Source organism: Callithrix jacchus, chromosome Y (genome assembly GCF_049354715.1).
Source record: "Callithrix jacchus isolate 240 chromosome Y, calJac240_pri, whole genome shotgun sequence".
NCBI lineage: Eukaryota > Metazoa > Chordata > Mammalia > Primates > Cebidae > Callithrix > Callithrix jacchus.
The window spans coordinates 11,931,368-11,959,286 of NC_133525.1; the positions used below are offsets into that span (position 1 = coordinate 11,931,368).

The following is a 27,919-nucleotide window of genomic DNA, read 5'->3' on the forward strand; positions in this document are numbered from 1 at the left end:
CTACAACAACTAACAGGCAAAACAGCCACTTAGCATCAAAATGGCCGTATCAAATTCACAAATAACAATATTAACCCTAAATGTAAATGGACTAAATGCACCAATCAAAAGACACAGACTGGCAAATTGGATAAAAATCCAAAACCCATCAGTGTGCTGTATTCAGGAAACCCATCTCACATGCAAGGATACACAAAGGCTCAAAATAAAAAGATGGAGGCAGATTTACCAAGCAAATGGAGAGCAAAAAAAAGCAGGAGTTGCAATTCTCATCTCTGATAAAATAGACTTCAAAGCAACAAAGATCAAAAGAGACAAAGAAGGCCATTACATAATGGTAAAAGGATCGATACAACAAGAAGAGCTAACGATCCTGAACATATATGGACCCAATGCAGGAGCACCAAGATACATAAGGCAAGTTCTTAATGACTTACAAAGAGACTTAGACTCCCACACAATAATAGTGGGAGACTTTAACACTCCACTGTCAATACTAGACAGATCAACCAGACGGAAAATCAACAAGGATATCCAGGGCTTGAACTCAGACCGGGAGCAAGCAAACCTGATAGACATTTACAAAACTCTCCACCCCAAATCCACAGAATACACATTATTCTCCGCACCACATCACACCTACTCAAAAATTGACCACATAATTGAAAGTAAAGCACTGCTCAACAAATAAAAAACAACTGAAATCATAGCAAACAGCATCTCAGACCATAGTGCAATCAAGTTAGAACTCAGAATTCAGAAACCGACCCAGAACCGCACAGCTTCATGGAAACTGTACAACTGGCTCTTGAATGTTGACTGGGTAAACAACGAAATGAAGGCAGAAATAAAGATGTTCTTCAAAACCAAAGAGAACGAAGACACAATGTGCCAGAACCTCTGGGACACATTTAAAGCAGTCTCTAGAGGAAAGTATATAGCAATAAGTGCCCATATGAGGAGAACGGAGAGATCCAAAATTGACACTCTATCATCAAAATTGAAAGAGCTGGAGGAGAAAGATCAAAAAAATTCAAAACCTAGCAGAAGACAAGAAATAACTAAGATCAGAGCTGAGCTGAAGGAGATTGAGACACGAAAAACCCTTCAAAAAATCAATAAATCCAAGAGCTGGTTTTTTGAAAAGATCAACAAAATAGACAGACTACTAGCCAGATTGATTAAAAATATAAGAGAGAACAACAAAATAGATTCAATAAAAAATGATAAACGGGAAATCACCACAGATTCCACAGAAATTCAAACCATCATCAGAGAATATTACAAACAACTCTATGCGCATAAACTAGTAAACCTGAAAGAAATGGATAAATTCCTGGACTCCTGTGTCCTCCCAAGCCTAAACCAGGAAGAAACAGAAACTATGATTAGACCAATAACAAGGTCTGAAGTTGAGGCAGCAATTAAGAGCCTACCACACAAAAAAAGCCCAGGTCCAGACGAGTTCACAGCCTAATTCTACCAGACACAAAGGAGGAGCTGGTACCATTCCTTCTAAAACTATTTCAAACAATCCAAAAAGAGGGAATACTTCCCAAATCATTTTATGAGACCAACATCATCCTGATACCAAAACCCGGCAGAGACCCAACGAGAAAAGAAAACTTCAGGCCAATATGCATGATGAACATAGATGCAAAAATCTTCAATAAAATATTGGCAAGCCGATTGCAACAGCAAATCAAAAAACTTATTCATCATGATCAAGTAGGATTCATCCCGGGGATGCAAGGCTGGTTCAACATACGCAAGTCTATCAACGTAATTCACCACATAAACAGAACCGAAAACAAAAACCACATGATTATCTCAATTGACGCAGAGAAGTCATTTCACAAAATTCAACAGCCCTTTATGCTAAAAATCCTCAGTAAACTCGGTATCGATGGAACGTATCTCAAAGTAATAAAAGCTATTTATGACAAACCAACACCCAATATCATACTGAATGGGCAAAAACTGGAAGCATTCTCTTTGAAATCTGGCACTAGACAAGGATGCCCTCTCTCACCACTCCTATTCAATATAGTACTGGAAGTTCTAGCCAGAGCAATCAGGCAAGAAAAAGAAATAAAGGGTATTCAAATAGGAAAGGTGGAAGCCAAATTGTCTCTATTTGCAGACGACATGATAATATACCTAGAAGACTGCATCGCCTCAGCCTAAAAACTCCTGAACCTGATAAGCAACTTCAGCAAAGTCTCAGGATATAAAATCAATGTGCAAAAATCACAAGCATTCGTCTACACCAATAACAGACTTAAAGAGAGCCAAATCAAGAACGAACTGCCATTCACAATTGCTACAAAAAGAATAAAATACCTAGGAATACAACTCACAAGGAACGTAAGGGATCTCTTCAGGGAAAACTACAAACCACTGCTCAACGAAATCAGAGAGGACACAAACAGATGGAGAAACATTTCATGTTCATGGTTAGGAAGAATTAACATCCTAAAAATGGCGATACTGCCCAAAGTAATTTACAGAATCAACGCTATCCCCATCAAGCTACCATTGACTTTCTTCACAGAACTGGAAAAAAACACCATGAACTTCATATGGAACCAAAAGAGAGCCCGCATAGCCAAGTCGATTCTAATCAAAAAAACACAGCAGGCGTCATCACACTACCGGATTTGAAACTATACTACAAGGCTACAGTAATCAAAACAGCATGGTATTGGTACCAAAACAGAGATATAGACCAATGGAACAAAACAGAGGCACCGGAGGCAACACAACATATCTACAACCATACAATCTTTGATAAACCTGACAAAAACCACAAATGGGGAAAGGATTCCCTGTTTAACAAATGGTGTTGGGAAAACTGGTTAGCCATGTGCAGAAAGCAGAAACTTGACCCCTTCTTGACACCTTACACTAAAATTAACTCCAGATGGATTAAAGACTTAAACATAAGACCTGACACCATAAAAACCCTAGAAGGAAATCTAGGCAAAACTATCCAGGACATAGGAGTAGGCAAGGACTTCATGAACAAAACACCAAAAGCATTGGCAACAAAAGCCAAAATGGACAAATGGGACCTAATCAAACTCCACAGCTTCTGCACGGCTAAAGAAACAGTCACTAGAGTGGATCGGCAACCAACAGAATGGGAAAAAATTTATGCAGTTTACCCATCTGACAAAGGGCCGATATCCAGAATTTACAAAGAACTCAAACGGATTAACAGAAAAAAAAACAAACAAGCCCAGTCAAAGTGGGCAAAGGATATGAACAGAAACTTTACGAAAGAAGACATATATGAGGCCAACAATCATATAAAAAATGCTCATCGTCACTGGTCATCAGAGAGATGCAAATCAAAACCACATTGACATACCATCTCACGCCAGTTAGAATCGCGATCATTAAAAAATCTGGAGACAACAGATGCTGGAGAGGATGTGGAGAAAAAGGAACACTTTTACACTGTTGGTGGGAGTGTAAATTAGTTCAACCATTGTGGAAGACAGTGTGGCGATTCCTCAAGGCCTTAGAAATAGAAATTCCATTTGACCCAGCAATCCCATTACTGGGTATATATCCAAAAGACTATAAATCGTTCTACTACAAGGACACATGTACACGAATGTTCATTGCAGCACTGTTTACAATAGCAAAGACCTGGAATCAACCCAAATGCCCATTGATAATAGACTGGATTGGAAAAATGTGACACATATACACCATGGAATATTATGCAGCAATCAGAAATGATGAGTTCGTGTCATTTGTAGGGACATGGATGAGTCTGGAGAACATCATTTTCAGCAACCTGACACAAGAACAGAAAATAAAACACCGCATATTCTCACTCATAGGCGGGTGATGAAAAATGAGAACACATGGACACAGAAAGGGGAGTACTAAACACTGGGGTCTATTGGGGGGGAAAGGGGATGGCCAGTGGGAGGGGGAGGTGGGGAGGGATAGCCTGGGGAGAAATGCCAAATGTGGGTGAAGGCGAGAAGGAAAGAAAAGCACACTTCCATGTGTGTTCCTACGCAACTGTCTTGCATGCTCTGCTCATGTACCCCAAAACCTAAAATTCAATAAAAAATTTTTTTAAATAAAATAAAATAAAAATAAAGGCAACAGCATTTAAAAATTTAATTGCCCTTGATAACCATTAATAAAATCACAGAACAGAAAGTGAAAAAGAAAACTGCAGTGCATTCCCCAAACAAAAAATAATATCAACCACAAGGTTCTCCTAGACAGCCCACATAACAAGTTTACTAAAAAAAATTTTTGCAAATTAATGTTCATACAAATATAACAGAATAAGCTAAAGAAGCACAGAATATTCATTAACATAATAATTATTAATAAAGTGTGTAAAATTATTGTAATGATTTCACAATCATAGAGCAAAAATTACAGCAACTGAAATAAAAATTCGATATAGAAAATTAGAAGTAGTCTTGAGTAGAGAAAAGACCAAAATATCAGCAAAGCTAAAAAACAATTAATTGAAATTATTATGTCAGGAAAGAAAAGGGAAGGGTTGAAAATAAATGAACACTGTTTAGCAAACTGTGGGAAGGCATCAGGCGGCCATACTCGCACATTTTGGAGGTTCTAAAAAAGAGACAGATAAACAGAAAAAGTATTTAAGAAGCAGTGGTAAAAAATGTCACAAATGTGGGCAAATAAATGAACATCCCAATGCTCAACAAACTTCCAATGTGATAAACTCAAAGACACACACATAAACTTACATGATAATTTATCCATTTTGAACAAAAACAAAGAGAACCCTGAAAGCAGCAAAAGAAATGACTAGGTATGTACAAACACCTTTCAAATATAATCAATTATTTTTGTGTCTGAAAACTCAGAGACCATAAAGCAGTAGACTAGCACATTTGAAGTGATGAAAGAAAAAATTTCCAACAGAAAATTTTGTGCAAATATTGTCCATCAAAAGTGAGGGAGAAATCATGATATACCCAGACGAAATCTGGGGCCTTTTCTAGTAGACGGCCATTTAAGAAATGCTGTATAGGACACTTTATGGTAAAACAAACAGACACTGAATAACAGTATAAATAAATACAAATTAAAATAAAGATGAACTTATAAACAATTATATTAGACAAAAAAATTGACAATGTGTAGCTCCACCTTCGATTCTACACATAATTTGGAAAACTGATACATTTAATAAAAAGTTATCACTAGAAGTTTGCATGTGTTGTTGACATACAATAATTACAGATATAATTTTGAGAACTGTATAGGTAAAATAACAATGACCAACATAAAATATATAAGTTTTAATGCTGTTTCAGGTAAGCTCGTATGACTAAAAATGTTATAACTATAAAACATTCAATATAATTGCCATGGCAATGACAAAAGAGAGTAACAGACATGTAGAATGCTTTGTGCACTATATAAGAGTCAAAGCTGTGGATTTAGCTAATCTTACCTAAAGCTACCTAGCCAGCTTTCTTGGCATCATAAGCCCAAGTCCAAGCTGCCCCTCAAAGATTAAGTGTGAAGAGGCTAAGGCTTTTTGACTGCTTCTTCAAACATCTTTTACTACAACAGTGTCCACGAATGTAAGAGACTAATCCATACATAGCAGCTGGTGAAGCACTGGAGGCGGAAAGAAGCGGCTATGAAGACACAACACTGAAGAGAGTTTGGCACAGCAACTGCCTCAATTCTGTCTCTTTCTTCATGGCTTTTCAGGAGTTTGAGGTTGAAGCTATTATTGACAAAAGACAACATAAAATCGGGACAACAGAGTATTTGGTTTGGTGGAAAGGTTAAGACAAACACGATGACACTTGGGAAGCAGAGCCGCACCTCACAAACTGTGGAAAATTTATTTGTGACTTTAACAGACGACAGATGCAAAAGCAAAAATATCGACATGGATCAGAACAAGGACGACTTCCTCAAACAATGTCAGGAAACGAACTTCCAGAACTTCCACATCCAGCTTCCCGAAAAACTTTACTAACAGGCCATCGACTGGCAACCACCATAAATCCAAAAACAACCAGTTGTCTCCTGCCAGATAGAACATTAGAATAAACATTTCTGCACTTCTCATTGACTCAAAACATTTGGAGCAAATAAATTCAACCATCAAGACACCTGTCCCTCAGAGCCCAGTTACCGGCCAGAACACGATTAGTGCCATTTTGAAACCTGAGAAACTAGATCTTGTTGCACCAGTTCAGGAGGACAAGATGGTGTTTAAAACGGCAGCAGAGGAACCCATCAGATTTTCATCAGATCATGACACAGAAAAGGATAAAATGAAAGACAGGACCCACACACAATGACCAGTGTCTCAGACGTTTGACTCAGTTACTGCTCCCATGGCCACAGAGTCAGATAACAAAGAAGGTATAGTGGTATTGATGGACCGTTCAACAGCCAAAAAATCACCAAACAAGCATGCATCTGTTCCAAGAGTGAAAGCTGAAGAAAGGGAGATTATTGATGATAGTAGAGACCAGCCTTCTATCAAGAGGATGTATGTCACCATAAGCTTAAAAGAAACTGCCAACAGACACAAAGTCATTGTAGTCAAGAAAGACAAGGGATTCACCCACATATTGCTATCCACTATATCAACAGAGAAAAATGCACTAAGCATGAAAGGTATTAAGGAAATCATGAATGCTCTGGAAAGGGCTGCTGTGGATGACAGAAAGCTTGTGTTGTTCAGCACCGCTGGCAGTGTCTTTTGCTCTGGTCTTAATTTTGAGTACATTGTGAAGAATTTAAGGAATGACAGAAACAGAATGAGCACTGAAATGGTGGACACCATTAAGAGCTTTGTGAATGTTTTCATTCATTTTAAAAAACGTATCTTTGTATCTGTCAATGGAGCAGCCACTGGGCTAGGTGCATCCCTACTACCTCTTTGTGACTTGATTTGGGCAAATAAAAAGGCTTGGATTCAAACTTCATATATGACTTTTGGACAGAGTCCATATTGCTGTGCTACTGTTATATTTCCAAGAATCATGAGTGAAGTATGGGCCAATGAAATGTTGACTGGTGGGCGAAAGCTGACAGCACGGGAGGCGTCTGCAAAAGGCCTAGTCTCTCAGGTGTTCTTGATATCAACTTTCACCCGAGAGGTGATGATTCAAATTAAGAGGCTCGCCTCCTGTAATCCTGTTATACTTGAAAAGTGTGAGGCCCTTGAGTGCTGTAATATGAAGATGGACTTGGAACAGGCCAATGAGAGAGAGTGTGAAATGCTGAAGAAAATCTGGAGCACAGCAGAAGGGATAGAATCCATGTTAAAGTATGTTCAAACAAAAGTTGATGAGTTTTAATAACCAGTCTGTCTGCTTAGGACACAAAAATAGAGCGTAGCAGAATATATTATTACCAAAACATGCCCTAATTTATTTTCATAGCCCACATAACTTCAATAAGTGCTACAACTTAAAGGAACAATTGAAAATATCTGAGCTTTTTATTTAATATTATCAAGAAATTGTTAAACACTCTAAATTTAAAATAAACAATAAAACGACTTCTTTCCTCCAATATCCTTATTTTATGCACACAAGAGCCGAAATTTCAAAGCGGACTGGTGAGCACGAAATTGTTTTTTGAAGCTTGAATTGTTGTCACTACTAGAAGTAAGGTGAGAATGGTGCCCTATTTGATTTTAGTAACATGAAAATCTATGCTAATGTTTGCTTTTCTTATTTTTGTATCCTAGAATGCAGAGTTAATTGAAGTAAGTGTCAGCTTCTGCTTCTCTCACCCAAATAATATTGGAGATATAGCCTTTGACTTTAGAGTGCACAAATACCTCAGAGACACAAAATTCCAAATTAAAAAGACATAGGTATGTGTCAGAATAAGAATTTCCAACAAAAATTACACTCGTGATAATTACTCCAAACTAAACATATGTTTAGAATTTATGCTGAGATAATAATTAAGATTTATACCTGTCTAGTTATTACTCAGTTACCATAAATAAAGCTTTCTTTTTCTAAAGTGAAATGTCCTGTACATTATTAGTAAATCATGGATTCATTTAGGTAGAAGTATCCAAGTTGTTTGATGTGTAGCTTTTTATTTCCCCCAGAGCAAATCCACTTTTTTTAAGAAAGTAAAGTGGTAATGAAAGAAAAGCTGTTTCATAGACAGAGTATGACATTACTCAAAGTAAGAAGAGGAATGCATCCACCCTATGTACGGTGGTTATATGTATGGGGTGATGTGGTCTGCTGCAGGGTTTTGTGGTAAAGGATTAATTTTATTAAAAATTTTCCAAGAATCAACATTATCTTTTATTTTTTGGAAGTGTTTTTGTTTATTTTTGTCTAATGCTATATAAAGTTAGTGAGAGAAACTCAGTTCCTGGAAGCATATCATTTTCATCTACTGCAAATAAGCTTATAATACAGTGCCCTTTGCATACAGCTTTGAAGTTGGGCTCTGACTTTAGGGTGTTTAGCAGTGTTCTCCCACAGTCACCCAGAGAAAACTTACAGAAGAGGTCATAGCTAGGACACTATTAACGAAAACCCGTCTTGTTAGAAGTAGAGAGTAACAACCATTTCTCAACTCTCTTCTTTTAAATACTTAAACGCACATATTTTACAGTTTTGCTTTCGTGCACAGCTGTTAACTCCCTGTCTCTGGAGAAATAAAAGTAATTGACCTCAGAAAGTCACCCTGTATTAGGCTTGTTGGATATTGAGGGGAAATTGATTCTTCTTTGTAATTGCACTTTAGCTTTTGGGGTACATGTGAAGAATATGTAATATTGCTGCACAGGTACACCCATGGTAGTGTGATTTGCTTTCCTTTTATTAGTTGCCAGAGGTATTTTCAGGAGGACGTCTGAATCATGTAAAAATCAGGAATGTAACCCAAAGATGGGCTCCAGCCTGTACTGATAACATGCATTTCCAAGGCTTTCAAGGGTAATGCATAGCAGACATGCTGGAAACCAAAATGAGAGTGACCTTCCCAGTCTATGGACCTCATTATGACCCAGTCATTGGTGTCAGAAAGCTGCCTAAAAAAAGGCTTACAGTCTTTGCTATTTTATTTACTTTTCACCCTTTTTGCCATGCAGAAGTGAAAATAGGAAGGAGGTGGAGTCAGATAAATGGAATGCCTCCATTTGAGAATTTTGCCTTTCATTTTTTATAGGACGTTCTTACTCTCACCTTCACCCTTTCTGTCAGGGTTTTCTCGTGAGACATAGTGCTTCCAGTTTATGTAATAGGAATGAGTTGTTGTTTCTTGTTTGTTTCTTTGTCGGTTTCTTTGATTTTCAAAATGCAACAGTTATAGATTGTTTTTAACTATGTGAAGAACCAAGGGCATTAAGCAGGGAAGCAATATGCATGCTTCTATTATAAGTGACACATTATGTCAAAAGTCTTGTGTCCTCCTACTTCAGGAAACCAATTCCAAAACATTGATTCAGAGTCAAAACAATTAGACACCTACACAGATATATGTACCAGTTCTCTCATGTTCTTCACAAATTTTCACCATCTTACCCTGATCCTGGTTATTTATTTGCAGAAAACAGTTGGTAAATTTGAATGTTTTACACTCCCCTCTTATAGCTGCTAATAAGTAATCTAAACGCAGTCGCTTTTGTACATGGCATTTCTTTTCTTGTTCTCTTGTCATGTCAGAGTAGCTGGAGCCTGGCCAGTTATGTTGGCCAGGATTTTTAGGACAGTTTTCAACCAAATTTTTCAATTCAGCAAATATAGCAGAAAACACTAGCCCTGGAAGCCATTTACTGACATCTTGCTGGCACAAAATATTGTATCTCTACCAGGGGCCGTTTATTGTTTGTTTTAGTTACCTATACCTAGGCTTTTCTTGTCTCCCAAAGAGTAGACAGAAATACCTATCAAATCCTCACTACTTATGACTAACAGAAAGAAACAGAGTATGATATTGCCAAGGACAAAACTGCCTCTACACTATGCACTTGTCTGGCAGTTTGGTTTAGGTTCTGTGCCCACATAACCAGTACAACACATAAGGCATTACCCAGTCCTGGTGGAGTTCTGGGTGCCTCTGAGAACTGTTGGAAAGTTTTTGTCTCAGTCGTATTTAAACTCCACCACGGATTGTTTCACTGCCTCCATTATATAACTTCTGTCACAAACATTCCAGATTTACTACCAGGATCATTAAATGCTTTTCTATTCCAGTGAGGTAACATTGTTTAATAATGAAAGTTTCTGAGATTCAGAAGCTGTTATTCAGGTTCTTTTGCACATAAGTCTAATTAAGGAAAGGGTCAGCAGGTACAGGCTTCTGTGTTTCCCATGGCCACCAGTCCCCCATATTATTTCCACCACACATAGCAAAAATGTATTTTCAAAGCTTGGCCACATTCACAGCTAACTGAAAGAACAAGTTTCTTTATTTCTGGGAGAGTTCTGAAAGTGGTTCATTTAATATATCATAAGAAGGCTGAAACACTGGGTAGGGTGATTGTCTCTGGATACTTGAACGAATGAGAGTGGCAACTCAGGAGTCCAGTCCTGTTTTACTAATTTCCATTATTACATATTCGCCTTTCCTCTAACAAGGATCCAGGGGATTACAAAGGCCAGAGGTGCAGGAGGAGTCACTTCTCCTCTTTTGGAGATGAACTGACTTATTTTTATTATTTCTACAGTGGCCCAGATGACACATGTCAACTTGCCAGAATGACTGGTGCATGGAAAATATTCATGGCAGATGTACTGATGCTCTGTCCTATAGCCTCTTTATCAACTGATATAACCACACCATCCACCTGTATTGGTGACTGTAAAAGCATCACATTTTAAGGTGATTTTCTTGGGAGTCCCCTTCTTCTCAGTTCTGGAATGTACATTTTTCATATTACCAGAAAGACGTCCAGTCCTCAGCGTTATTTTGAACATTGTGGGAATGTTAGTCTCATATGTGTTAAAACACACATCAGGTTGGTTGTTCCTTCAGTTGCACAGCCAGCACTGGGTAGCACTACATCAAGAAGTTCCTTTGAGCATTCTAGTGCATTCATGGTAAGTGTAAAACAAGAGAACTCTAGTAACCCTTTTTCCTACCTTAGTAATCTTGCATATTAACCAGAAACAAATTTCGGATGGGAGGTTTACATCTACTGGGTTAGCAAAGATACAAGTTCACAGTACTAAAAAAAGAAATCCTCCACGGGGTAGTCCTCATGCTTTGGCCATGCATAAACCAGTCGGCTTCTGGGATGTGACTGGAGCAGGGCTTTTTTCCGTTACTTTTAAGGTGGTTTTACTTGGGTTACAGAGATCTGGCTTTACTTCCCAAGTGTCTGATGCTGCCTGTTTTGCATGGATGTGATGAACCCATGCAAGACACTGGATATTCACGACAGTTGCAGTTATAATAAAGAGAGTTTGAAGTGCTTTCTCCCTTGGCCATGGGGGATCTGCATTTTTAGTCCCTGAATTAATCTTGGTCATTTGTTGAAAATTGTGAACTGGCAAAAACAATCTACCAGGGCATTTTTCATTCACAACTTCAGACACTTTCTTTGTCTCCTTTTCCATAGCTTGTAATTGCTAACATAATTCAGTTTTCCCTAATATCTGGGGAGTCCCTGGGTTGCCAGAGAATGGGAAAACCTGTTATGGGATATGATATGTGAAATGTCCAGTTTTCTTAAAGGTGTACAACGAATCTTAAACAAAACCACACAAAAAAAAACCTTTAACTTCTTTAACGCTGTTTCTTGGCACAGTTTTCCTAAACTACTTTCAAAAGTTTTGTTCATTCACTCCACTTTGCCTGAACTCTGAGACTTATAGGTGACATGTAGTTTCCAGTGTATTCCTAATATTGTTGCTCTACACTGCACCAGGTTGGATGTAAATTCAGGTCCATTTTCTGAGCATACTCACAAAGGCAGTCTCAATCTGGGGATGATGTTTCTTAAGAGAGCATGAGTCATTTCATGGGCCTTCTCAATTCTTGTTGAGTAGTCTTCTACCCACACAGAGTAAGTACATACCAGAACTAATCGATACTAATTACTTTCTCACTTAGGCATCTCGGTGAGATCCACTTGCAAGCCTTTAAAAGAAGCGATTTTATAAGCCTGAATTCCTGGAAGAATCGTCAGTCCGTGTCTGGCATTGAGCTCTCTGCATGTTAAACACCGTTGTGTCATTGTTTCTGTTAGTGAAGATCAATGGAGATGTAAAAATTGTGGCCTAACAATTTTTTAAGAGTTTCTTTACCAAGGTGGGAGGCTTCCAAAACAGCCAAGAACAGTCCAGGTCCTAGCAGGTGGGGTACTGCTATCTATCCATCCGGCAAATGTATCCATTCTCCCTTTACTTTAATACCACCTTTAGTTTAAAGAAAGTCTTTTTTTTTACCCCAGATTTAAATAGGTACTTTTCTTTTGCAGTGTCCTGCGTACTTGGAGAGTGAGGAATGCACAGTGTGAGTTAGGAAAGATATTAACAGTTTTACATTTTCTTAATTCCAAGGTACACATTAAGGCTATTAATTTTATTCTCTGTGCTTAGCTGCCTTGAGGTATTGTATTGGCCTTTAGATATGATTCCATAGAAATCACAGCGTATTGAACACATCTTTCCCCCACAGAGTTAACACAAATGCTTCTGTCCATGTATAGTTGCCAGTCACCTTGACACTATAGCTTGTCCTACATATCCAGCCAACTGGAATAAACTGAGTGAGGAGCTTATAAGCAATTATATGTTACCGGGTCGCAGACACAGGGAGTAACATAACGGAGCTTAAATTGTTGCAAACTTTATGATTATTTACAGACTCTCATACAGTTTTCTCTAGTACACAGTTAAATAGGCATTGGTTAGCCAGTGATGCCACTTCATGTTTCTTCAGGTTACCATGGCATGGAAAGAAGCTTTTATCAGTAAACTCTGTTGCAAAGTTAGCTTGTCAAATTGATGTGCCAGTAGGCCAGTGGTTTCCATGGCTGGTAGACATTGGGAGCATCCCTTGGGAATGCCATTCGGTTGTTAGAAAATTATGTGCCAGGTCATGAGCCCACATGCTGAGTCAGGGCTCACTCTGCTATTTTATTTCTCTCAGACACATACAGCATAACAGATTTTGCTAAGTCCAGCCGCCCCAATCTCAGGACAGACATCATCTTGTCTTTTAATTGTGAGAAGGCCCCCTGCCACTCTGAGCTCCACTCAAATGCCGTTCATTCCCCATAGCTGCCTTGAATCCTTAGGTACCAGTAGGTTTCTGTTAACCTGCTATCTTTCTATTACTAGGCTTCATAGTCCCTGCTAGATGGTAAATTCTAGATAGTGAGACTGTTTTTGGTAAACGTGAGCATTCCTTTTAGAGACTTTGTATTTACAAGTCTCCAGGTATTTGAGTAACAAGTCAATTTACCTGGCACATTCAGCTTCCACTGGTCATTCACATGCTGAAGCAGCACACAGCCTAAGGCCCTTAACACAGAACCTCTGGACGTCCTGGTTCTATGCTTCTCTGAAGATGGTTGGAGAGTTTCTGAACCCCTGTAGAAGGCAAGTCCAGGTGTGCTTTGTTGTTACACATGACTCTGGATCCTCCCACTGAAAATAAGCTATGGGTTTTCAGGAGCTGACCTGATACTGAAGAAAGCATGTTTTCAGTTTCAGCCAGTAAAGCAGCTCAGATTAGCTGGCAACAGTTCTAGCAACATATAAAGATTGAACACGTTGGAGTGCAAGGTCACAGTTACCTGTTTGACCAAGCAATTATTCTCCACCAAACAATAGTCTTTCATCCCTGGCAAGGGGAAAAGCGGGAGATGTGTGTTCCATAGAGACTGGCAAGAAACTATAAGGCCATAAATATTCAGATGTCTGAGTTGGACCTAGATGCCTTCAAGAAAATCGCTCAGTGTTGGCCTGGACACCTTCAAGAGCTTGTCTTGGTACTGGCTTCTGCCTCCCTCAAAGTGGTAGTGCCCTTGACTTTACTTTGATGACAACCTACATTGGTTTACAGCCAACCCTGGGGGTTTGTCTTGCGCCCAGACCAGTGGCCATCAGTTTACTAGTGCAGTGGCTGGTTCTCATTCAGTCAGAAAGAGTCTCCCCTTTTTCTCCTGTGAAAGCCACAGTCACTGCTGCCTATGGCAGTAATTGAGCTGCAGGGATCCCTATCAGCAAACATGATAGTAGCTCTCAGTTCACTCAGCAAGCCTCTACACAAAAGGAGTAGGGGAAATCTGGCATGTACAAAAGTGACCGTAATCTTGTGGGCTTCCACACAGCAGGTGAATAGTAGGTGAAAATTCTATGTTTCTAATACTCCAGTTGCCCCAAATAGTTCTACTGCCTTTCTGTACAAAGGGGTCACAGATTGAGTTACCAAGAATTGCTCCACCCTTGTGTTAATTAAGAAATTAATGTTCTTGCTCTCCACCTTCATTCTGACCATGGGTTCTTTGGGGACATCAGAGCTCAGTCCCCTTCAGGTTATTGGCCATTCTGACCGAGTAAAGAGGGCTGATCCATTCTTGCTTGAGTCTTTCTGCTTGGGTTAACCTTGGTTCCCTGTGAAATGTGAACAGCTATTATTCCAGTGCCCTACTTTTTACAATAAATCCATTGGTTGTGCTGTAGGCCGGGTCGGACATACTGGGTATTTTTTCCAGGACCTCCCTTGCCCTGCTCCTTTGAAGCAGTTCCTGTGATAGGTGTGCTAAACAGGTTAGCATTTCACCAGTTGTGTCACTCCTTCTCTCAGCAGCTTACCGTATCTCTCTATTCAAATACTTGACGAGCTATTTTCAGTAACTTCATGGTGCTCATGTCTGCAGACCCAACCTATTTCTGTATCTTTTCTTGATGTCGTTGGTCCTCTGAGAAATTAGTCAGATTTACCTTATCCTGATTTTCTAGGTTTTCAGGATAAAAAGGAGCATACATGTGGTAGACTAATATAATCTTTTGTAAAACTGTGCTGGACCTTCATCTTACCCTGCATAATTTGGGTAATCTTGTGTATATTTGCGACCTTCTGTTCTCCTTTTCTTATTCCTCAAGTAAGACTTTTCTGTATCCAGTCAACCTCTTCATACTTTCAGTGAAATTTGGATCACACTGGGATCAGTTTCTAGTAACTGGGCCTTCACATATCTTTGAGAATTCTGGTAATCAACTGGAACATGCTCTTCTAGCCATTTAGACTCTTGTTGTAGCACCCTCCATCTTTCATCTCTACTAAAAAAATACGTGACCAACAAGTGACAATCAACCCAACAGGGATTATGAGTTAGGATGACGGGTGGAATTCGGCCACCTGAAGCATGTGTGCTTTCAGTGTAGGATGGGTTTTTAGTCTTTCAGTTCTTAAAAAGAGATGAGGTTAAATGTATGTATGTGAAGAAACCGTTTTCTAAAATATGCCTGTTTTTATCTACTCCCTCTTATAGCTGCTCTGTCAGGGGCACTAACATTCCAGCCTTTGTCCACAGACAAGCCCCCAGAGGAGAGGATCCTCCTGAGATGTGGACTGTGATGGAAGGGATGCCAACGGAGGCCACACTTTCTTTTATTTTTATTCTGGGTAGTCTAGGAATGTTCAGACCCTGTGAAGGCATTCAGATCTCTGGCTTTGGAGTTGGGGCCATGCCTTTGGGAAAGGAGAGGGTAATATTGGATGGAGTCTTTTGGTGCTGAGTCAGCCAAAATCTTAGGAGCCAGCACGTATTGGCTGGTGGAGGAAAATATTGCCCTAACTGCCTGTTTGTTTGCTAACGTGGCTGCTGCTTGTCCCATTTATCATTGTGGGCTGTGGGTTAAACTAACCATAACCAAAGATCTATGTATGCAAATTGGTTAAGGTGCCTTGACTTGCCTTTAAACTTGTGCTCTATTTTGAAAATAAGAGACCTGTCTATGCTCCCTTCTATGAGCCAATATGCTTTTAATGCAAGCCAGGCTATGTCACCCAGAGTTCTGAGTCTCTCTAGTGTCGTGCCATAATCTCCACTAGATTCCTTTTGAATTTCTTTTGCATGGTCTTCAGTGGAGTGGATTTACTTTGGGTCTTACCTATCTACCTCTGTTAGATTAAGAACAACCTCTGAAAAAGGGAGAGGGACTGCTCACTGACTCTGCCTAATGTTACAGTTTTGGAATCAGCACTCCAACCTCATTCCGCAGCCCTTATGGTGCAACACACTCTCTCGGCACTTTTGCTTCAGACTGATAGGACCGTTTCTGTTTCAGAAGCTTCTTGGCATTGGAGAGTTTGTTATTCCCCCAACATTCCTTAGAAAATTCCTATAGTCTTAGGCAGATTGCCCCTGGTCTTAGCTGGCTTCTGGATTTTCTCGGCATAAAGGGTGCAGTGTAATTTACTTACAGATCCCACACGTTATAACCATTGAGAACAATTGGGCTCTTTCACACTTGCTCACATGCATACACATCCCACCATCCAAGTTCTGAGAAAACAAGATTACTGAGACCAGTTACAGAAAGGCAAAAATTAAATTCGAAGTTCCAAAATAAAATGGCATGTCATGGTTGATCAGATCAGGCTTCCACACGAAGAGAGGGCAAGTCAAGCTTTCCAAAATTAATGCTAATTGGTTACTGGCATCTGGACTACAAGCACTGGTTCATTCTCAGTGTTCATTGATTGAGCAAATCTGCTGCGGAATTTTGCCTGGCTGTGCTGTGGTGAAGAATTACATCGTGCTAATGTCTACGTGGGAGTGTTCTTAGGATCTGGGTAACTGAAGAAGGCTGGAGTTTCCTGTTTGGATGCATTGTCTCTAAAATTAATAAACTGCTATTTAATACCAAAAATAAAAAAAGACCAAGCTGTTTTTGTATGCTTAATATAGGAAGAAAGAGCAATGCAACTCAGACACATTCTTTGAGTAACGCACACAATGTGAAATCAGAGAATTGGCAGATATTAAGTGTTGTACAGAAGCCTGCACTATTTGTACAAACACAGACATTCAGGCCAAACTGGCAGCCAAAGAGGTATATTTATTGAAGTTCGTTGTTGGATTACTAAATTTTTGAAGTGCTGGCAGAGTTTTTTTATTGGTTACAGTGTTTCACTGAGAAAATTAGCCTTTGTAGATTACTTACATTTAAACCTAGCTTATATGACTACATATATAAAATAATTACAGAGCCAATATTTTCTTAATATTTGTTAAAGTTTAAAATTTCATTTACTAAAAAGGCAAAATGCATCTGTATTATTTTTTAACAAGTGATACCTATTAATTGACCACCATTAATGAAGCAGCTCTTCTGTTGTTGATTTTGCAGCATTGGCAGTAGCTAAACAGAAAAATATAGTACTTTTGGAGTGATTGTTTGACAAAGATCTTTATGAATTATTTATACATGCAAACACACACATGCATGTAGATATATGTATATTGGTATAGAATTAGTTTATTATATCTCTGTGAAATGAGATCACATATTTTTATTTACTTATTTTTCTTTAAGTTACAAGGTACCTAGGCAGATTGTGCAGATTTCCTACAAATTTACACATGTGCCATGGTACTGGTTTTCTGGATTTGTAGGCCTGTCATCTATATTAGGTATTTCTTCTAATGCTATGTCTCTTCAATTTCTACACTCCCATTTATCTCTTCCTAATTCTTCACACAAAGACCCCAATGGGTGATGTTCCCATTCATATATCCATGTGTTCCTTTTGTTAAACACGGACTTATGAGTGAGGACATGCTGTGTTTGGTTTTGCATTCTTCTGCAAGCTTGCTTACAATCATAGTTTCATTTGTTTCTGTGCAGATAACATGAACTCATGTTTTTTTAATGACTGCAAAATATTCCATCATTTATATGTGCTATATAAACACAAGTGTTCGTTCAATGATTCAGAGAGATTGAAGCACGTTCCTTCTAGGAGCTGTGTTTTCATATTCCCGTGTGAATGGCAGTAAATGCTGCATTGGAAAATATCTGCTTCTAAAACCAAAACGGAGCTACCAAACAGAACGGTCTTCAATGTGTGCATTCAACTTACAGAGTTAAACTGATGGGGGTTTTCAGAAGTTTTAAACTATTTTTGTGAAGAAGCCGAAAGCGCATTTCCAGAGCCAAATCCAAGCATTTAAGAAATAGCGGTAAATCTCCGCCTGAAACACAAAAGAAACGTATCTGCAAAACTAATTTGTTTTCTGTTTTTTCAACTAAAAGAGTTGAATCTGTGTTTAGATTCAGAAAGTTTGAAGCACGTTCCTTCTAAAAGCTGCGTTTTGATATTCCCGAGTGAATGGCAGTAAACGCTGCATTGAGAAATATCTGCTTCTAAAACCATAACGGAGCTACCTAACAGAACGGTCTTCAATGTGTGCATTCAACTTACAGAGTTAAACTGATGTGTGTTTGCAGACGTTTGTAAACCGTTTCTGTGAAGAATCCGAAAACAGATTTCGGGAGCCAAATCCAAGGATTTAAGAAATAGGGGTAAATCTCCATCTGAAACACAAAGCCACGTATCTGGAAAACTGCTCTGTTGGGTGTTCGTTCAACTAAAAGAGTTCAATCTGTGTTCAGATTCAGAGAGTTGAAGCACGTTCTTCTAGGAGCTGCGTTTCGAAATTCCCGAGTGAATGGCAGTGAACGCTGCTTTGAGAATTATCTGCTTCTAAAACCAATACAGGGCTACCTAACAGAAAGGTCTTTAATGTGTGCATTCAACTTACAGAGTCAAACTGATGTGTGTTTGCAGAAGATTGTAAACCCTTTCTGTGAAGAAGCTGAAAACTTATTTGCAGAGCCAAATCCAAGCATTTAAGAAATAGCGGTAAATCTCCGTCTGAAACACAAAAAAAACGTATCGGGCAAACTGCTTCGTTGTGTGTTCGTTCAACTAAGAGTTGAATCTGTGTTTAGATTCAGAGAGTTTGAATCACGTCCCTTCCAGGAGCTGCGTTTTGATATTCCCCAGTGAATGGCAGTAAACGCTGCATTAAGAAATATCTGCTTCTTAAACAAAAACAGAGCTACCTAACAGAACAGTCTTCAATGTGTGCATTACACTTACAAACTAAAACTGATGTGGGTTTCCAGAAGTTTGTAAACACTTTTTGTGAAGTAGCAGAAAACTCATTTGCAGAGACTAATCCAAGCATTTAACAAATAGAAGTAAATCTTTGTCTGAAACACAAAACAAATGTACCTGGCAAACTGCTTTGTTGTGTATTCGTTCAACTAAGAGAGTTGAATCTGAGTTTAGATTCAGAAAGTTTAAGAACGTTTCTTCTACGAGCTTCCTTTTGATATTCCCGAGTAAAATGCAGTAAACGCTGCATTGAGAAATATCTGCTTCTAAAACCAAAACGGAGCTACCTAACAGAGCAGTCTTCAAGGTGTGCATTCAACTTACAGAGTTAAACTGATGTGTGTTTGCAGAAGTTTGTAAACTGTTTCTGTGAAGAAGCCGAAAACGCATTCCCAGAGCCAAATCTAAGCATTTAAGAAATAGCGTTAAATCTCCGTCTGAAACACAAAAAAAAGTATCTGGCAAACTGCTCCGTTGTGTGTCCTTTTAACTAAAAGAGTTGAATCTGTGTTTGGATTCAGAGTTTGAAGCACATTTTTTCCAGGAGCTGCGTTTTGATATTTCCGAGTGAATGGCAGTGAACATTGCATTAAGAAATACCTACTCTAAAACCAAAAGAAAGCTACCAAACAGAACGGTCTTCAATGTGTGCATTACACTTAAAGAGTAAAACTGATGTATGTTTGCAGAAGTTTGTACCCCTTTCTGTGAAGAAGCCGAAAACGCATTTGCAGAGCCAACTCCAAGCGTTAAACAAATAGGAATAAATCTCCGTCTGAAACACAAAAAAAAGTACCTGGCAAACTTCTTTGTTGTGTGTTCCTTCAACTAAAAGAGTTCAATCTGTTTTTAGATACAGAGAGTTTGAAGAATGTTTTTTCTAGAAGCTGCATTTAGATATTCCCGAGTGAATGGCAGTAAACGCTGCATTGAGAAACATCTGCTTCTAAAACCAAAACGGAGCTACCTAACATAACGGTCTTCAATGTGTGTATTCAACTTACAGACTTGAACAGATGTGTGTTTGCAGAAGTTTGTAAACCCTTTCTGTGAAGAAACCGAAAACGCATTTCCAGAGACAAATTTATGCACTTAAGAAAGAGCGGTAAATCTATGTCTGAAAAAAAAACAAAACAAAAGTATCTTTTAAACTGTTTCGTACTGTTTTCGCTTAACAGAAAGTGTTGAATCTGTGTTTAAATTCAGAGAGTTTGAAGCGCATTTTTTTCTAGGTGCTGCGTTTTGATATTCCCGAGTGAATGGCAGTAAACGCTGCATTGAGAAATGCCTGCTTCTAAAACCAAAACGGAGCTACCTAACAGAATGGTCTTCAATGTGTGCATTCAGCTGCACAGTTAAACTGATGTGTGTTTGCAGAAAGGTGTAAACCTTTTCTGTGAAGAAGCCGAGAACGAATTTCCAGAGTCAAATTCAAGCATTTAACAAATAGCTGTAAATCTCCGTCTGAAACAAGAAACAAACGTGTCTTTCAAACTGTTTCATACTGTTTTCGCTTAACTGAAAGAGTTGAATCTGTGTTTAGATTGAGAGAGTTTGAAGCACGTTTTTTCTAGGAGCTCCGTTTTGATACTCCCGAGTGAATGGCAATAAACGCTGCATTCAGAAATATCTGCTTCTAAAACCAAAACGGAGCTACCTAAAAGAACGGTCTTCAATGTGTGCCTTCAACTTACAGAGTTAAACGGATGTGTGTTTGCAGAAGTTTGTAAAATCTTTCTGTTAAGAATTCGAAAGCGCATTTCGAGAGCCAAATCCAAGCATTTAAGAAAGAGCGGTAAATCTCAGTCTGAATCAGACAACAAAGGTATATTTCAAACTGCTCCATTGTGTGTTTGTTCAACTAAGAGATTTGAATCTGTGTTTAGATTCAGAGTTTGAAGCACGTTCCTTCTAATAGCTGCGTTTTGACATTCCCGAGTGAATGGCAGTGAACGCTGCATTGAGCAATATATCTGCTTCTAAAACAAAAACAGAGCTACCAATCAGAACGGTCTTCAATATGTGTTTTCAACTTACAGATTTAAACGGATGTGTGTTTGTAGATGTTTGTAAACCCTTTCTGTGAAGAGGCAGAGAACGCCTTTCCACAGCCAGATCCAAGCATCTAAGAAATAGAGGTAAATCTCTGTCCTAAACTCAAAACAAAAGTATCTTTGAAACTGCTTCTTTGTGTGTTCGTTCAACTAACAGAGATAAATCTGTGTTTAAATTAAGAAAGTTTGAAGCACGTTCAATCTCGGAGTTCCATTTTGATATTCCCGAGTGAATGGCAGTAAACGCTGCATTGAGAAATCTCTGCTTCTAAAACCAAAACGGAGCTACCTAACAGAACGGTCTTCAATGTGTGCATTAAACTTACAGAGTAAAACTGATGTGTGTTTTCAGAAGTTTGTAAACCGTTTCTGTGAAAAAGCCGAAAACGAATTTCCAGAGCCAAATCAAAGCATTTAAGAAATAGCGGTAAATCTCCGTCTGAAACAAAAAACAAACGTATCCAGCAAACTGCTTCGTCTTGTGTTCGTTCAACTAAGAGCGTTGAATATGTGTTTTCATTCAGAGTTTGAAGCACGTTCTTTCTAGGAGCTGCGTGTGGATATATTCGAGTGAATGGCAGGAAAAGCTGCATTGAGAAATATCTGCTTCTAAAACCAAAACGAAGCTGCCTAACAGAACGATCTTGAATGTGTGCATTAAACTTACATAGGTAAACTGATGTGTGTTTGCAGACGTTTGTAAACTTTTTCTGTGAAGAAGCCGAAAACTTATTTCCAGAGCCAAATCCAAACATTTAAGAAATAGCGGAAATCTCTGTTCTAAACTCAAAACAAACGTATCTTTCAAGCTGATCCAGTGTGTTCGTTCAAATAAGAAAGATGAATCTGTGTAAAGATTAAAAGAGTTCGAAGCACGTTCCTTCTAGAAGCTGTGTTTTGATATTCCCGAGTGAATGGCAGTACACGCTGCTTTGAGAAATATCTGCTTCTTAAACCAAAACGCAGCTACCTAACAGAAAAATCTTCAATGTGTGCATTCAACTTACAGAGTTAAACTGATGTGGGTTTGCAGAAGTTTGTAAACCCTTTCTGTGAAGAAGCCCAAAATGCATTTCCATAGCCAAATCCAAGCAGTTTTACTCTGTAAGTTGAATGCACACATTGAAGACCATTCTGTCAGATAGCTCCGTTTTGGTTTTAGAAGCACATATTTCTCAATGCAGCGTTTACTGCCATTCACTAGGGAATATCAAAACGCAGCTCCTAGAAGGAACGTGCTTAAAACTCTCCGAATCTAAACACATAGTCAACTTTCGTAGTTGAACGTACACAAATTAGAGCAGTTGGCCAGATACGTTTATATTGTGTTTCAGACGGAGATTTACCGCTATTTCTTAAATGCTCTGATTTGACTCTGAAAATGCATTTCGGTTTCTTCGAATAAGGGTTTACAAACTTCTGCAAAAACACATAAGTTTAACTCCGGAAGTTGAATGCACACATTGAAGACTGTTATGTTACGTAGCTCCGTTATGGTTTTAGAAGCAGATATTTCTCAATACAGGGTTTACTGCCATTCACTCGGGAATATGTAAACGCAGCTCCTAAAAAAAACGTGCTTCAAACCCTCTGAATCTAAACACAAATTCAACACTCTTAGTTGAAGGAACACACAACGGATTGGCCAGATACATTTGTTCTGTGTTTCAGACGGAAATTTACCACTATTTCTTAAATGCTTGGATTTGGCTCTGGAATTGCATTTTCGGCTTCTTCACAGAAAGAATTTACAAACGTCTGCAAACACACATCAGTTTAACTCGGTAAGTTGAATGCACACATTTAAGACCGTTCTGTTAGGTAGCTCCGTTTTGGTTTTAGAAGCAGATATCTCTCAATGCAGCTTTTCCTGCCATTCACTCGAGTATATCCACACGCAGCTCCTAGAAAGAACGTGCTTAAAACTCTCTGAATGAAAACACACATTCATCTCTCTTAGATGAACGAACACACAACGGAGCAGTTTAAAAGATACGTTTGTTTTTCTTTTCAGACATAAATTTACCGCTATTTCTTAAATTCTTGGATTGGGTTCTGGAAATGCGTTTTCAGCTTCTTCACAGAAAGGGTTTAAAAACTTCTGAAAACACACATCAGTTTAACTCTTTAAGTTGAATGCACGCATTGAAGATCCTTATTTGTGGTAGCTCCGTTTTGGTTTCAGAAGCAGATATTTTTCAATGCAGCATTTACTGACATTCACTCGGGAATATCAAAACACAGCTCTTAGAAGGAACGTGATTCAAACTCTGCGAATCTAAACACAGATTCACCTCTCTTAGATGAATGAACACACAACGGAGCATTTTGAAAGATACATTTGTTTCATGTTTCAGACTGAGGTTTACGGTTATTTCTTAAATTTTGGATTTGGCTCTAATAATTCGTTTTCGGCTTTTTCACAGAAATGGTTCACAAACATCTGCAAACCCACATCAGTTTTACTCTGTAAGTTTAATGCACACATTGAAGACCGTTCTGTTAGGTAGCTCCGTTTTGGTTTTAGAAGCAGATATTTCTCAATGCATTGTTAGCGGCCATTCACTCGGGAATATCAAAACGCAGCTCCTAGATTGAACGTGCTTCAAACTTAATTAAAAAACAGATTTATCTCTGTTAGTTGAACGAACACACAAAGAAGCAGCTTGACAGATGTTTGTTTTGAGTTTAGGACAAAGATTTACCTCTATTTCTTAGATGCTTGGAACTGGCTGTGGAAATGCGTTCTCGGGTTCTTCACAAAAACGGTTTACAAACATCTGCAAACACACATCAGTTTATCTTTGTGAGATGAATTAACACATTGAAGACCGTTCTGGTAGGTAGCTCCGTTTCTGATTCACAAGAATATATTTCTCAATGCAGCGTTTACTGCCATTCACTCGGGAATATCAAAACGCAGCTTTTAGAATGAACGTGCTTCAAACTCTCTGAATCTAAACACTGATTCAACTCTGTTAGTTGAACGAACACACAACGGAGCAGGTTGACAGATACGATTGTTTTGAGTTTCAGACAGAGATTTACGGCTATTTCTTAAATGCTTGGATTTCGCTCTGGAAATGCGTTTTTGGCTTCTTCACAGAAACCGTTTACAATCTTATGAAAACACACATCAGTTTAACTCTGTAAGTTGAATGCACATTTTGCAGACCTTTCTGTTAGGTAGCTCCGTTTTGGTTTTAGAAGCAGATATTTCTCAATACAGCATTTACTGCCATTCACTCGGGAATATCAAAACGAAACTCCTAGAAGGAACATGCTTCAATCTCTCTGAATCTAAACACAGATTGATCTTCCTTAGTTGAAGGAACACACAACGGAACAGTTTGAATGATTTTCTTGGTGTTTCAGAAAAAGATTTACCGCTATTTCTTAAATGCTTGGATTTGGCTCTGGAAATGCGTTTTCGGTGTCTTCAAAAAAAAGGGTTTACAAACTTTCGCAAACACACATCGGTTTAACTGTAAGTTGAATGCACACATTGTAGATTGTTCTGTTCGGTAGCTCCGTTTTGGTTTTAGAAGCAGATATTTCTCTATGCAGCGTTTACTGCCATTCACACAGGAATATTAAAACGCAGCTCCTAGAAGAAACCTGCTTCAAACACTCTGAATCTAAACAGAGATTCCACTCTCTTAGTTGAACGAACACACAACAAAGCAGTTTGACAGATACGTTTGTTTTGAGTTTAGAATAGAGATTTCCGCTATTTCTTAAATGCTTGGATTTGGCTCTGGAGATGCGTTTTCGGCTTCTTCACAGAAAGGGTTTACAAACTTCTGCAAACACACATCAGTTTAACTCTGTAAGTTGAATGCACACATTGAAGACCGTTCTGTTAGGTAGCTCCGTTTTGGTTTTAGAAACAGATATTTTTCAATGCAGCGTTTACTGCCATTGACTCAGGAATATCAAAACGCAGCTCCTAGAAGAAACGTGCTTCAAACTCTCTGAATCTAAACACAGATTAATTTCTATTAGTTGAATGAACGCACAACGGAGCAGTTTTAAAGATACGTTTGTTTTGCGTTTCAGAGGGAAATTTACCGCTATTTCTTAAATGCTTGGATTTGGCTCTGGAAATGCGTTTTCGGCTTCTTCACAGAAAGGGTTTAAAAACTTCTGTAAACACACATCAGTTTAGCTATGTAGGTTGAATGAACACATTGAAGACCGTTCTGTTAGGTAGCTCCGTTTTGGTTTTAGAAGCAGATGTTTCTCAATGCAGCATTTACTGCCATTCACTCGGGAATATCAAAACGCAGCTTCTAGAAAAAACGTGCTTCAAACTCTCTGAATCTAAAAACAGATTGAACTCTTTTAGTTGAACGAAAACAACACAAAGTAGTTTTCCAGGTACGTTTTTTTTGTGTTTCAGACGGAGATTTATTCCTATTTGTTTAATGCTTGGTGCATGCTCTGCAAATGCGTTTTCGGCTTCTTCACAGAAAGGGGTTACAAACTTCTGCCAAAACTCATCAGTTTTACTCTTTAAGTGTAATGCACACATTGAAGACCGTTCTGTTTGTTATCTCCTATTTGGTTTTAGAAGTAGATATTTCTTAATGCAGTGTTTACTGCCGTTCACTCGGGAATATCAAAACGCAGCTCCTAGATGAAACGTGCTTCAAATTCTGTGAATTTAATTACAGATTCAACTCTCTTAGTTGAACGAACACACCACAGAGCAGTTTGAAAAATACGTTTGTTTTGTGTTTCAGATGGAGATTTACCCTATTTCATAGATGCTTGGATTTGGCTCTGGAAATGCGTTTTCGGCTTCTTCAAAAAAAGGTTTTATAAACTTCTGCAAACACACATCAATTTAACTCTGTACGTTGAATGTATACATTAAAGATTGTTCTTTAAAATAGCTCCGTTTTGGTTTTAGAAGCACATATTTCTCAATGCAGCATTTAATTCCATTCACTTGTGAATATCAAAACGCAGCTCCTAGATGAAACGTGCTTCAAATTCTGTGAATTTAATTACAGATTCAACTCTCTTAGTTGAACCAACACACAACTGAGTAGTTTGAAATATACGTTTGTTTTGTGTTTCAGGCGTTAAACCAATGTGTTCGCGAAAGTTTGTAAACCCTTTCTGTGAAGACGCCGAAAACGCATTTCCAGAGCCAAATCCAAGCATTTAAGAAATAGCGGGAAATCTTTGTCTGAAACATAACACAAAAGTATCTTTCAAACTGTTCCGTTGTGTGTTCGTTCAACTAAGGAAGATGAACCTGTGTTTAGATCCAGAGAGTTTGAAGCACGTTCCTTCTGAAGCTGCGTTTTGATATTTTCGAGTTAATGGCAGTACACGCTGCATTCAGAAATATCTACTTCTAAAACCAAAACGGAGCTACCAATCAAAACGGTCTTCAATTTGTGCATTTTACTTACAGAGTTAAACTGATGTGTGTTTGCTGAAGTTTGTAAACCCTTTCTGGGAAGAAGCCGAAAAAGCATTTCCAGAGCCAAATCCAAACACTTAAGAAATAGCGGTAAATCTCCGTCTGAAATACAAAAGAAACGTATCTGGCAAACTACTTTGTTTTGTGTTTGTTCAACTAAGAGAGTCTTATCTGTGTTTAGATTCAGAGAGTTTGAAGCACATTCCTTCTATGAGCTGCGTTTTGATATTACCTAGTGAATGGCAGTAAACGCTGCATTAAGAAATATCTGCATGTAAAATCAAAACAAAGCTGCCTAACAGAACGGTCTTCAATGTGTGCATTCAACTTACAGAGTTAAACTTATGTGTGTTTGCAGAAGTTTGTAAACACTTTCTGTGAAGAATTGGAAAACGTATTTTCAGAGCCATATTCAAGCATTTGATAAATAGCGGTAAATCTCCGTAAGACACACAAAAAAGGGTATCTTTCAAAAAGCTCCGTTGTGTGTTCGTTCAACTAAGAGAGTTGAATCTCTGTTTATATTCACAGAGTTTTATGCAGGTTCGTTCTAGGAGCTGCGTATTGATATTCCCGAGTGAATGGCAGTAAACGCTGCATTGAGAAATATCTGTTTCTATAACCAAAACAGAGCTACCTAACAGAACTGTCTTCAATGCATGCATTCAACTTACAGAATTAAACTGATGTGTGTTTGCAGAAGTTTGTAAACCCTTTCTATGAAGAAGGCGAAAGCGCATTTCCAGAGCAAAATCCAAGCGTTTAAGAAATAGCAGTAAATCTTCGTCTGAAACACAAAATTAACGTATCTGGCCAACTGCTCCATTGTGTGTTCATTCAACTAAGAGAGGTGAATCTGTGTTTAGATTCAAAGATTGAAGCACGTTTTTCTCTAGGAGATGCGTTTTGATATTTTCGAGTGAATGGCAGTAAACGCTGCATTGAGAAATATCTGCTTCTAAAACCAAAACGGAGCTACCCAACACAAGGGTCTTCAATGTGCGCATTCAACCTACAGAGTTAAACTGATGCGTGTTTGCAGAAGTTTGTAAATCCTTTCTGTGAAGTAGCCGAATACGCACTTTCAGAGCCAAATCCAAGTATTTAAAACATAGCCATAAATCTTTGTCTGAAACACAAAACAAACCTATCTGGCCGACTTCTTCGTTCTGTGTTCGGTGAACTAAGAGAGTTGAATCTGTGTTTACATTCAGAGAGTTTGATGCACGTTAATTCTTAAAGCTGCGCTTTGATATTCCCGAGAGAATGGCAGTAAACGCTGCATTGAGAAATATCTGCTTGTAAGATTAAATCGGAGCTG

General features: G+C 38.6%; 2 pseudogenes; one reads left to right on the plus strand and one right to left on the minus strand.

Moving 5' to 3' along the window:
- The first annotated feature begins 6,239 nt into the window (after positions 1 to 6,239).
- Positions 6,240 to 6,903, plus strand: LOC118150881 (testis-specific chromodomain protein Y 1-like; annotated as a pseudogene).
- Positions 6,904 to 12,070: 5,167 nt separating this feature from the next.
- The window catches only part of LOC118150882 (tyrosine-protein phosphatase non-receptor type 18-like), a 95,353-nt pseudogene continuing 79,504 nt past the window's right edge, over positions 12,071 to 27,919 (minus strand).